Source organism: Dryobates pubescens, chromosome 12 (genome assembly GCF_014839835.1).
Source record: "Dryobates pubescens isolate bDryPub1 chromosome 12, bDryPub1.pri, whole genome shotgun sequence".
Lineage (NCBI taxonomy): Eukaryota > Metazoa > Chordata > Aves > Piciformes > Picidae > Dryobates > Dryobates pubescens.
In genome coordinates, this window is record NC_071623.1 from 32047514 (window position 1) to 32059332 (window position 11819).

The following is an 11819-nucleotide window of genomic DNA, read 5'->3' on the forward strand; positions in this document are numbered from 1 at the left end:
TTCACCAGCTACTGGAATTGCAATAGCTTAGTATATCACCAGCTACAGTACTTCCACCCAGTGTATTTTGTTTTGTTTCAAGTGTTCATTGTAACAAAATTAGGGTTGGCTACCACAACATGCACCTCAGTTGTTATTGACTGCAGATCCTACCTTCCTCCTCTGGAACTGGGGTTATTGCAAGCATTGCTGAGCTTGAAAGTGATGCTGAGCTGCAAGTATTCTTTCTGTCAACTGGTAGGAAATAAAGTAACCCATCTACTTAACAACACAGGTGGTGGAGAACTTGCTGTCCTCATGCTCAGTTTCCTGTGGGCACTACCCACTGATGGCAGAGCTCAAGTCAACAGGCTCTGTGTTTAGTACTCTAAGTTCTAATGGGAGCTGAGGGGTATGTGTATAAATCCATTCAGGCCACAGTTTTAAAGGGAAAACTTTCAGGCATTCACTCTATACCGAAGTTTCTTGATGCTTTTCTATCCTCTCTCCAATTGTTTCCCAGTCAGAGATGACCAGTGGAAAAACAGAGCAGTCCAGTAAAGATGTTAACATCTTGTTTCTGTGGAACTTCTGCTTATAGTTTTTTAAATGGTGACAAGAGGAGGAAGCTGCTTAATAGAGAGCTCTGAAGTCTTCTGCTGGCTTTCTGCTCTTATTTGAAATGCACATTTATCTCTGTTCATTTGCACCTTATTTCTTTATTCCAATGGGAAAAAAATCCAACCACTTGTCTTTTACACCAAAGTCAGAAAAGAATGAAGCCCACTGGATATATGGAATTACAGACTTCAGTTCTACACAATCTCTTCTTGTTTAGCAACTGAATGCAAGCTGATTCTGAAGAATTTTTGCATTACTGCCCCATAATACATTTGTAGTGACTGCCCTTGGAAGGCATCTTTCTTTTTCTTTGCACTGAAGTACTAAAATATATTATTGGAACAAAATAAATGTTACTTAGACTTTGTTATGGTCATCGCTATTAAACACTGTGAGTCTTCCAGAAGCTGACTTGGGTGGATAAAACAAGTCTATGCACATGCACAACATAAGGCCTCACAAATATTCTTTTCTGTGAGATATTTTAATGTTAAGAAAAAAATATAATGCAGTGTTACAATATTTATGGAAGAATATCATAGTCACTTATCTTCTAAACATATTTAAAACATTGATACTTTTGCTGTGTGAGAGTCTTAATAATGTTAAATGCCTGGAATTTCTTAATTATTAGCATAAATCCATGCCTGGATTGGGACTTAACCTTACTAAGTCAAAGTGTATTTTGTTTGATATTTGAATTAAGGACAGACTCTCAGCTGCTTACACATGATTATGTGGTTTGCATAAATAAAATAAGAAAATTATGTTTAATTAGAAAAAAAATCTAGCAGCTTATTTCTCTGTTAAGTTAGGACCTGGAGCAAAGTTTAATTAACTCACAGATTGTGTAGGACTTTTTCACGGACAGTGCTAAGAGGCTTGTTATAAAGCTGCTGGAAATCATATAAGGTGACAAAATCCTATCATGTGAATTCTAACTAGGAGGTAATTCTGGACAATGTGTCCAAATGGACATCTGAACCAATGGGCTCCCTTTTACCCAAAGTGCAGGAGACATCACTAGGTTGTGGGAGCCTCTTTTTTCACTACTTTATATATGGTGGGAGTAGATCTGTTCCCCCAGTCTCTCACACTGGTGAGTCCTTGGTACCTCTAAGCCACAAGGACAAGGGCCAAGGTTTCCTCTACTGTTTCCCCAGCCTTTGCAGGAGGGGAAGTCTACTCTGTCTCCAACATGAGATTTTTGCTTTTACAATACAGCTTTGTAGAGCTGGGTATATACTTGCTTAATAACTAAACCCAATAGCTGTTTAAAAAATAAAAAAATGAAAGAAAATGATGTTTTTGCCATTGTTTATGCTTAATATCATTGTGCTGTGGTGCAGGCCCAGCTGATAGCCAAGCAGCTGCTGACGTGCTGCCCTCCCCATTCTCACTGGTGGGATGAGAAGGAAAATGGGATAGAAAAAGGCAAAACCCTGTGGGTTGAAATGAGGAGAAACTACAGCACCAAAAGAGAAGAAACAACAGGAAAGGTATTAATGAAATAGTATCTAAAGCATATAAAGTTTGTGATACAAAACACAGTACCAACTACAACAGCCCAGCCTGATCCTACCCCACTGCAGCCACCAGCCCTGGCTATACCTCCCCTTACAAAGCAGGCCCATGCCAGCATGATATGAAATACCCCACCGGCACATTCAGCTGTCTGTCTTGACTATGGCTCCTCCAAGTGTCTTGTGCAAACATTAACCCTATCCTAATCAAACCCAGGACACTTTGTCAAGGAAATCTGAAGTTCAAAGTAGCATGCATGCCAAGTTCAACCATATCTCACCAAAGAACTGCAGTGTTATCTCCTCTTATATAGCTAGCTGGGCAAATCATCAGGTAAAAATGCTGCACAATTTAACATTCTAACCAGGGCAATGCCCCAGTTCATAATTAGAGATGTGCAAGGCAAGAAAATGGAAGGGAGCTGTAAAACATGTCAGATTCAAAAGGGTTTAATTAAAAAAAAAGGGAGCTGGGCTTCACAAAAAACAAATCATGGAAATCATTTAAGGAAAATGCATTGACACCAATGTAATCCTAAACAACTTCAAAACAGTAACTATTTTTGTGCCTTGAGAAGGGAATAATAACGAAGGAAATACACACAAACAAATCCCACTCTATGTCTCTGGGTAATTCACGGTGCTCCTGTAAGTTTCTGCTCTATGGATGGCCGATGTAGATGTAGCCCTGAGCCTTCCCCTGTCTTCAGCAAAACAAATTCATTAGAGCTTAGTGTTCAGAGCTGTTCAAATGCCTATTGAGTCAATTCCTGCTGCTCCAGCTATGCAAGAACAGACTGTCTTTAATCTGCAGCCTTCACAGGACCTGACTGGCTCTAAACTGAATGGTTACAGTGGCCACTGACGTTTGTACAAAGCTTCTCTTTCTCAATGCTTGGGAGCAGCCAGACCACTACAATAGCTAGGACTGGCAAATAAATTATTTAAAAATTGCATGAAGAATGCACTAGAAATTTGACAAGGAATATGTTGAATAATTTATCTGATGAATACCACTTGACTGTCCTCAGAGCTGTTCAGATAATGAAGAAAGCTATTTCACACCCATTACTGGAAATGCTCACAGATGTTATTGGTATGTATAAGACAACCTGCTGTGAAGTGTTGTGTTTTCAAAGTTAGGCTGGACTTCTAAATATACAGTTAGTGTCCCAAATCAAAACAGCCTTATTTCTAGGTACCTTTAGCAGTCTTAGTGTTCATTGAAAGTCCAGGCTGTGATTAAGTAAGCAGTGCCTGCAAACTGAATGCAGCTTAGCTGAAATTTTCAATTTGCCTGTCCTGTTTAACTTACAAACTCAAACCAATCACACAGTGCAGTTCATGTGTCCCACCAACTATTTATTTATGTTTTGTATAGCTTCTATTTAGCTGTGACTTCTTCACTCTTTAAAAACGATGCTCTTCATAAGATTAACCTAAGATGCTTTTTGAGGCTATGTCCAAACTGCCGTGTCATCTGGGCTGCTCAGACACAGGCAAGATTCAGTTTCTGGCTTCCCCAGAGTTTTCATGCATAGCAAGTGAGAAAGCTGGGGCAGTACTATGCCAAGTGCTCCCTACAAGTTGTTGTGACTTGCTTTATAGTACCCATGGCACACAGCAATTCCTCACTCCCCAGCGTTCAAACACTTCAACCTGGGCTCTCGGCCAGAGTCTTAACATTACAAGCAGCAATGAATTTAGAGGAAAAGTGACTGTTACTGTCTTACAACTGGCAAAGTGGACACAGAGTGTAAATCATGTTTGAGCTTGCTTGTGGCTCAGGAACCAACAGTATAGGCACAGCTAGATATATCAGGTAATTTGTTCACTTCATGAATGTTATTTGATAAGCTTGCACACCCACTTATACAAACCCCCTGTAGCAGTATCTTCTTCTCCCACTTAGCAGCTCTTTCATAGCTATCATAATCCAGCAGGGGAACCAACAAAAGAGGAAGCACCAGTGGCAAGTGTAACAGGCACCACATCTGATACATGAGGCTGAAAGACACAGCTAAAGGAAAATGCCTTCAGCCTTCCCACAGCTCAGCCAGATGTGAAAAGTCCCTTCAACGTACAGGAACATGTGATGGGATTGCTGAAGTGTGATAGCAAACATGAGATGTGTGCTATTTGCCACCTGGAGACCCTATCAGGCTCAGCAGCTTCTAATAAGCTCCCAGCTGGAAGCACCTTACCAAACACTTATTACTGACAGCTGGGAATTAACCTCCATCAGACCAGGACCTAGAGCAGACCATTTTCTGGATCAGCAAATCCGTCTGGGTTTATTCCTCAGGTTTTTCTGGCAACATTTCACGTCTCCTGCAGATTGCACTATAATCCCTGTATGTACAGCTCTTACTCAGAAGTATCTCACAAGTATACTTGCAACCCCTATAAAAGTGATTCTCCACACTCCTGTCACAGGACAAAGTGATTACACGCTTAGATGCTGAGTGAGGAACAGAATTGCATATCCACACTCTCAAACTTTGACTAACTTTCAGAATATTGGGGGGAAAAAAAGAAGAAAAAGGAAATAAAATTCAATTTCTGTTTGACTCAGTATTTTAGTCTGATATCAGTTATAAGCAGAGTGAGAAGATCAAGCAACCACTAACTTGGTTAGGATGGTAAAAGCTGGGCTAAGCTACAGGTTTAGTGAGCAAAGGTTAAAAATCGCCCCACTCACTCAGTGAAGGGCTGGTGGCCACACAGCTGGCTCAATAATGAAAATTAAATTGCATAAACAGTAATTCAATCCCCTGGCAGATCTTGCAGCTGAGCTCATCTGTTCCTTACCATGTGAGATTCTGTTACACAGTTAACACACGCGGTATTGGATACTGATAGCAGATGCTGCTAACAGGTAGTGCTGCTAGGTAGTTCCTCTTGCTTAAGAATGCCACAAAAACTTATGGAAGTCAAGGATTTTGCCATAACCACAAAGCAGTAAGTCCCAAAATGCAATTATCAGGCCACAAACTAATATTCATAGCTACTCTTCATTCTTCTTTAACCTTTTTTAAACCTCAAATTTAATTACATAGTGCAAGCCTTTGCTAATATTTGCTGCAATTTCAGCACCTGGGTGTCTCTGCAGCTCTCCACTAGGGCTGAACAATGGAGATAGGGAAGTTGGAAACCACAAAATTCTAATTCTTAGGCTCAAAGCACTGTCCTGGTGCTTGCAGGACTTTTGATCTGGAAACTGCAGGTTCTTCAACTCTGCTCCCTAATAAATAAGGTTCCAGTATTATTTGTTTCCTTTCCAAGAGGGAATCAAATGACCTTGAAACAAGGCAAAACCTCTCCAGATTGGAATATGTATGCCTGCCAGCAGTGATGAGCAGCCCTATTTTGTCAGTGCCTTGCAAAATAGCTTGCATTCACACAGTATTACTGAGTTCAGTAAAAGACACTGAGGAAAATAATTGAAGGTTATATTAATATCCAATTTCATGCCTGCTTCGACTAACTTTAAAATGGTTAGATTGCAGAGTAATACTGCTCTAGAGTCCAAACCTTTGTTCAAAGCTAGTATTCCATTAACTAAAATTGGCAGCAATTAAGAGTCATATTTGCACAGGAAAGGTAAATGTTGCTGTCATTGAGTATACTTTCCTGGAGTATATGGGTCCTGTAGCAAACACTGTCCTCAGGGCTGCAGTGATGTATATGGAAATAAAACCCCTAATGCTTTTAAACTAAAATGGTAAGTTCTGTTTGAAATACAGGGCATCTGTCTGCTTAATAACAGGGAATAAGAGGATCCCCTAGAAAGAACATAGAATCATAGAATCAATAAGGTTGGAACAGACCTCAAAGATCATCAAGTCCAACCTGTCACCCAAGTCCTCATGACTAAACCATGGCACCAAGTGCCACGTCCAATCCCCTCTTGAACACCTCCAGGGACGGTGACGCCACCACCTCTCTGGGCAGCACATTCCAACTCTCTCTGTGAAGAAATTTCTCCTCACCTCGAGCCTAAACTTCCCCTGGTGCAGCTTGAGACTGTGTCCTCTTGTTCTGGTGCTGGGTGCCTGGGAGAAGAGACCAACCCCTACCTGGCTACAACCTCCCTTCAGGTAGTTGTAGGTGGCAATAAGGTCTCCCCTGAGCCTTCTCTACTCCAGGCTAAGCACCCCCAGCTCCCTCAGCCTCTCCTCACAGGGCTGTGCTCGAGGCATCTCCCCAGCCTCGTTGCCCTTCTCGGGACACATTGAAGAGTCTCAATGTCACTCTTAAATTGAGGGGCCCAGAACTGGACACAGAAGCTACTGGGAAAGCACTTATTGCAAAAACGGACTTCAGCCATGCAGAATGCTCAAGTGTCCCTTAAAGCCCTCGAGAACAAGAAACTGTGGAAATAAAAGTCAGAATGTAGACTGACAAGCAAGGTTTAACTTACCTCATTGAATGACATTAATTAATTGAAACTCATACCACTGAAAAACATCCAAAATAGATGAGTTAAAGCAAAGGAAAAAAGCCTACAGCTTTTATTGAAATTGAAGAGTGTACACATTGGAAATTAAATTTTCAATTAGTTGTATAGATATGCAGGCTTGGTGTCAGCTGGATATTTTTCCTGAATACCATAAAGGACTCCTTCATCTCTCTAAAAAACAGGGAATATATTATTGCTGGAGATTAAATCCATACCTTTCCAGTATTTCTGACAGCTCCAAGCAGTGAGAGGCTGTCCTGGTTTCTGTTAAATCACAGCAGAGACAAAAGCATCTTTGGTTTCTGCATTTTCTTGCAGGAACTCAGGCTCTGGAGTTCCCTCCCTCCTATTACCCACTACCATCCTGACATCCTTTACATTTTGAGCTGATCTAGAGATCCTAAACAATGTACTTTGCTGCCAGAGCAGTCATATGCTTTAAGGCTGTTTCCCTGAAAGCAGTTCATGACCCCATTATTGTTTATTTATACAGAGTGGTGTAAAGGAGCATTAATGAAACTCAGAATTTGCCTCCTCCCAGTTTTGTCTGTATCATGACTACTTAATTTTTAGGACTCAACTAGAGGCACAAGGTCATTTCTCTTTGCAGTTAGCTTTAACAATTCTAACTTTGGTTCAAAGAAAAAAATAATCATAAATTACAGTTTTCCTGAACTTTAAACACAATCAGAGATATTTCAACTCTGTCATGGTGCTAAGGGAGTTTGCTGGACAGCAACAAATTCCCTGAGAATTTGGCTAAATGGGTTCTGAGAAGACAGATTGACTGTTCCAGGGCTCCAGCATTTCATGGCTCTGGGGAAAATCAAAAGGTGGGCTGCCTCTGAGCTGGGGACAGAGGGTTCCCAGACTCCACATTTCTACTTTCTTTCATAGAGAATTAAAAAGAAGTATTTTTATACCAATAAAAAGGAAGAATGCCAAAAGCAAAATATTGAAATGCTCTGTAAAATAATTTTTCTTTTCCTGGTTTCAGTTCTAGTCTCACCTTCTCATTTATTATTATTTACACAGTAGGAATGAAACTTCTTCTTTAGAGAAAACAAAGCTCTTAAAGTACTTCATAGTTTTTTTTAGCACTCATTTTTATAGTTCTGTCCTCAGAGAATGATTGTCAGGGAAAAGAATATGAAAACAAAATAATAGGATGCTTTAAAGATACTTCTGTATGCAAATAAACAGAGCAGTGCCAGCCATTTCTCTAAATGGATTCTGCCATCAGCATTCACCTGCAGATAGACACTCCCCTGGGATTTAGGTAATGCAATGTACAACATGGATGACTGGCTCTGCCGACAGTAGTCATTCCTCTCTGAAGCTTATCATCATGCAGCACAGTGTCTTGAATGGCAGAAACCAAGGTGAGCAGAGAGTCTCCCTACAGATATATGGTGGATAGTTGTTACACAGTAAATCACCAGGAGGGAGGTATAAGAGAAGATATATGATTATTGGAAATCACATCCTATCAAGTGACACCCTATCAGTTTCCCGGTCAGGGTGTTACAGTACGTGGTAGCCACATATTCTACCTCGCACGTGCTGTGACTTGAATCTTTTGTGAGTTATTATGAGAAGAAATGGAAAGAGCAAGGTGCAAGTGGGAATCTCCAAGGCTCTCCCTTCTCTAGCTAACATTTGGGAAATGCACTGAGTCCTAATCACAGCATCAGGGAAGGAGAGGAAGGGTTCAGAAAATGCCATGTGCCCTCAGTGCTGGAGTCAACAAGGCTGATCCGGAGAGAGTCAGGTGATTTGGATTCTGTCCATTGCTTTCCCTGGATGAGCCCTGTTTACTGTATAATAAACCTATTTTCCTTCATTTTTATTTTTTCCAGTAACATAGAGATAACAACAGCTCTACTCCTTTTTGAAAAGTCATTTGAAATCTGTGAGCAAGAACTGCCTGGTGCAAAGCTAATATTATTAATTATTACTATCAGTGTGCTACCTGGAACTTCTCATAAGCCTTGTCACACTGGATCTTGAAGAAATATAGAGTAAAACCAGTACATGTCCCAAAGCCCCAGTTGAACAAAATCCCTATGCAAAGAAGGTAAGACTGCCACAAAGCAGTCAGGATATAGTAGCTTTCCAAGCTAGCTAACCCTGGTGAAAACTACTGATTCACTCTGAATACTGTCTTTTCCTGTATGAAACCAAGTTAGTGTTAGCAATGCCAAGAATTAAAAATAGATGACTGGTAGATGACTGGACAAGTAGAAAAAGGAGAGTCCTCTGAAGTGAAAGTCACAGAAATGAATTCAGAAGAATTTTTAGTCAACCTGAAGACTTTACATTGGTTGGCTTGGTCTATAACTAGCAGCACCTCTTGGGACGTGGCACTTGGTGCCATGGTCTAGTAGTCATGAGGTGTTGGGTGACAGGTTGGACTTGATGATCTTTGAGGTCTTTTCCAACCTTGTTGATTCTATGATAGCGGTAGAACATTTTTTCTTCTTCTCTTTGCAAAAAAATAAATGAATGGTGGAGGAGGGAAAAATAAAATAGATCACATCAAAATACTGGAGAAGTTTTGTAAAAGTACTGTTGCATCATTCTTAGTTTACTGGCAGACTCTATTCTGTCCCAGGAAATTATTGCCTTTGTTATTAACAGTTTCACCGTCTCTGCTAGGTTCCTTAGTGTAGGTAGCTATGAAGTATCCATCTTTTAATCTCAAAAATTGGAGTTTGGTGCCTCTCTTCAGCACCAAAACCATATTTGAATTTTGACTTCCAATGCAATTTTAAATCTGCTTCAAGATAAAAATCTATATAATGAAGGCATGTACTGGACTAAAGACATATAAACTAAATACAATACAGTACCTGAAGTACTAGTGGAAGGTAGTTCAGTGATGGTACTCAGGAGTCAGTACAGGACTCATTAACAGCATCTATACCATTCAGCCTGACTGAATTTAGCTTTACACTCTTCAGTGGGTATAATTTCAAGCTGTTTTCAGACTTATATGCAATAGCTACTTACACTGGAGTTCCTTTAGCTGATCCCCAATGGCAATTCAGCCTTACTCTGAAAGCTCTACACAATATTCCAGGCAAGCATTAGACTGCCACCTTTTGTCTTTTGACTTACCCTTTCTGAAGTGGGTTTATAACAAAACTGGCCATGCTGTGGCCTTGCTAAAAATAATTCAGTCATCAGCATCATGCAGAAAGTCTTTCTCTCTTAGAAATACTGGGGTGGTGTTTTTCTGGATGGAGAGTATATCTTCTACTGGTGCCAACCATTCTTTGAAGTTGATTTTAGTCATGTCTTCACATCAGACAAACCAGGCACCTAAAGTGGAAATGCTAGTATCTCTTCAAATGGCAAGCAGGAGAAATGAGAGTCATGAAGCTTTTAGGAGAGAACAACACTTGCATGCAAAAGGTATAAAGCTGTCAGGAAAGGTTTGATGAGCACAACATATCAGGAAATATCTTATAGATTGTGGCAATAAATATATTTTACAGGCTACTTAATAAGGCTGTAGTTTCACTATAACAGACCTGGCTATGACTTTGATGTGGACCTGTGCCTGCCTAATCTCTCATCTTATAATGAGCTCTTTGAAAGCAAGCCAGAATACCCCAGCATTTTTAGGACAAATATGAAAACACCACCATATATTTTTAAATGTAGCAAACTCAAACTGAGTAGGTTAAACACACCAGAATTCTGCCCTCCTCCCATCCACCCCATTTCATTTTTAGACTTTAAATAATTCATTACACTCTGAGGTGAGCTACTCTGTGCAGTCTGGTTTGAAGTCTCTTTGCTCCTAAACAAAGTCTCAGGGTGTTTTGAGAAGTTGCACCTCGTCACACTCTGCTGTCTCCAAAGCTACTCCTCTCTGCACAGCTGCAACAGGCCCCTAAGGAAAGGAACAATTTCCCTTTTTGGAGGCTTCACTTCTTTGAGGCTTCTTAAAGGCACACGAAAGCAAGGGCAGGGAAAACAGGTGCCATCTCTCATAACTCTTTTGGCACATTGTGGGCTTTTTGGTTTTGTTGGGGTTTTTTTGGTTTAGTTTTTTTTTCTCTTTGAAAGAGTACTTTTAGTTAGCTGAGTTCAGTGATTCAGTTTCCTGCTTAGCCCACCATAAAACAGATTTTGTGCAGCAGAGGATATAGGTGGGAGGGAAATTGAACGAGGACAGAAAAGATGACCAGAGAGAATGTAGGAACTATTTATACCAGCTTTGGGGCTGAAGTCAGTATCTGTGACTGCCTGGAAGAATGTGCAGCTCTCAGAATAATAAACCTACTTACTGGAGATCATTGGAAAAACTCCCTAAAGCACTTACTTGAGGCTCTTCAGATTTACAATACTGCGTGACCTGAGACTCAACTTGCGCTAGCTCCAGTGTTTAATTATGAATGGGCAGTCTTTCATTTCAGTGAAGAGTCCCAAATCCACACAGAATCACACGGAATCAACCAGGCTGGAAGAGACCTCCAAGATGATCAAATCCAACCGATCACCCAAACCTATCTGATGACCTAAGCCATGGCACTAAGTGCCTCATCCAGTCTTTTCTTAAACACCTCCAGGGACACCAACCCCAGCACCTCCCTGGGCAGCCCACCCCAATCCACTGCAAGCTGGCATGCATGTAGCAGTTAATCCAAGACAACGTGAAAATCCACAGTACCAAAGCAAACAGTGCAACACCATGACTGACGCTATAGGGCACCAGATAAATACAGTAGATACCCTCAAAACCACCACCAAGAAATGTGAATGATAAATGCCATTTCCCATGCTTCAGGGCACCAGAAACTTTTACATTTTAACTCAGACATCACTTAGTGGTTCTAGCAGCAGCTGCAAACTTTTTGCAGTTTGCATGACCTGAAGCACGCTCTCTGGAAAGCCCCAGGCAAGCAGACTCAGAAGCTAAGAGGTATATGACATTTACAGGATAATACATAAAACATGGGGGTTTGGATCTGCTTAAGAGGTAAAACTTGAACCTCAGTTTCAAATTAGGGCGTTTATAGGTAATGCTAGTTTTGACTTGTTAGACCCATCTCAAGGTAGGGACTCTAGTAAGGGCCAGCTGATCACTTTGTGGGGTCAATGTCAGGACTTGTTCTTTTCCAAGTTATTGAATCACTAACGTTAGCCTAGTCTCATCTGAGGTCATACTTTGTGAGGCTAATGTATCAGAGCCTCTGGCTTACTAAGATAGCAATCATCTATCA